Source organism: Lipotes vexillifer, unplaced genomic scaffold (assembly GCF_000442215.2).
Source record: "Lipotes vexillifer unplaced genomic scaffold, Lipotes_vexillifer_v1.1 scaffold1132, whole genome shotgun sequence".
Taxonomy (NCBI): domain Eukaryota; kingdom Metazoa; phylum Chordata; class Mammalia; order Artiodactyla; family Lipotidae; genus Lipotes; species Lipotes vexillifer.
In genome coordinates, this window is record NW_006793725.1 from 166,098 (window position 1) to 167,597 (window position 1,500).

A 1,500-nucleotide genomic window follows, 5' to 3' on the forward strand; every position below is an offset into this window, starting at 1 on the left:
GATGATGATAGTAAACACATGGGGCTTATTATGTGCTAAGCACAATTCTAAACACTTCACATAATCTAATTTAATGTTCTTAACAACCCAAAGAGTAGGAAACTGAGTCACAAAGAGTTTAGATAATTTTTACAAGGTAAGAGTTAGTAAGTAGTGGTTCAGATTGAAAGGCAGGCAGTTTGGGCTCCAGGGTTGTTATCACTAGACCACAGAGCCATTCTTTTACAATGGTCTGATCCTGTATATGGATGTATGTTCCTGAGCAATTTGGAAATGCAAAGTGCCTTGCTTGTAGAAAATTAATTTGTATATGTTGATATGTGATTCTGCCTACTTTTTCCATTTTGCCCAGTCTTCATGAATCTATATCTAGAAAGGGAGAAGAAAGAAGGAGAGTTGAATTCTAATCGCCTTCAAATGCTGCATCATCATAATACCTGCTAGATTTGATTTAGGGGGAAATGCAAGGTTAGATTTTCCTTAATCAATAAAGATAATGACAGCTTTTTATTTATGAAATATGTATGGATTATGCTAGTCACTTTATATGCATGATCTCACTCAATTCTCACGACAATCCAATAATATCAATATTTCTGGCCTGTGCTACAGATGAGAAAACTGAGGCTTAGAGAGGTTAACTTGTCCAAATCTGCATAGCTAGTAAATGACAGAATGAGGCTATGAACTCAATTCTATTTGACCCAGATGTTCTTAAACATTACCCTGTTTCATTATCACACCAAGTCAACTGAGACTTGACCTGGAGCTGGATATAGTGGGCCAGGACTGGGAAGCTAATTAAGGAAGGCGATGCCCACAGAGATATAGAATAACAAGGATCTATTATGTTTAGATCTATATAGAGGTGGGAAATGTTTAAAAGTGGTATAAAACAGGGAGTTTTGGAAGCCCAAATCAGAAGTCAGAAATGGTTTGTCCATGCCTGATTTTGCATTGATTTCATTTTTACTATAAAAATAATATTTGTTTACTATAAAAAGTAGAACGGCCAAAAGAAACAGTAAAACACAAAGTAGAACGAAAAAATGAAATATGCCCCATGTCTAAAAAGAAACACTTAACATTTCAATAGAATATTTATATATTTTTCCCCAGAGATGAATGTCTTTGTCACCAAATAAAAATGCAGGGCTTCCCTGGTGGTGCAGTGGTTGAGAGTCCGCTTGCCGATGCAGGGGACACGGGTTCGTGTCCCGGTCTGGGAAGATCCTACATGCTGCGGAGTGGCTGGGCCCGTGAGCCATGGCCACTGAGCCTGTGCGTCCAGAGACTGTGCTCCGCAACGGGAGAGGCCACAACAGTGAGAGGCCCGCGTACCGCAAAAAAAAAAAAAAAAGCAAAACATTTTGTCATGTTATTTTATACTCTTCTAAAACATCTTTTTTGTTATCTTCCTGATTCTAAGCTACACCCTGGATATAAGTGGTATAATAGTAGTGACCTAAAGAATGAAATATGCAGAGAAACCTGAACCAG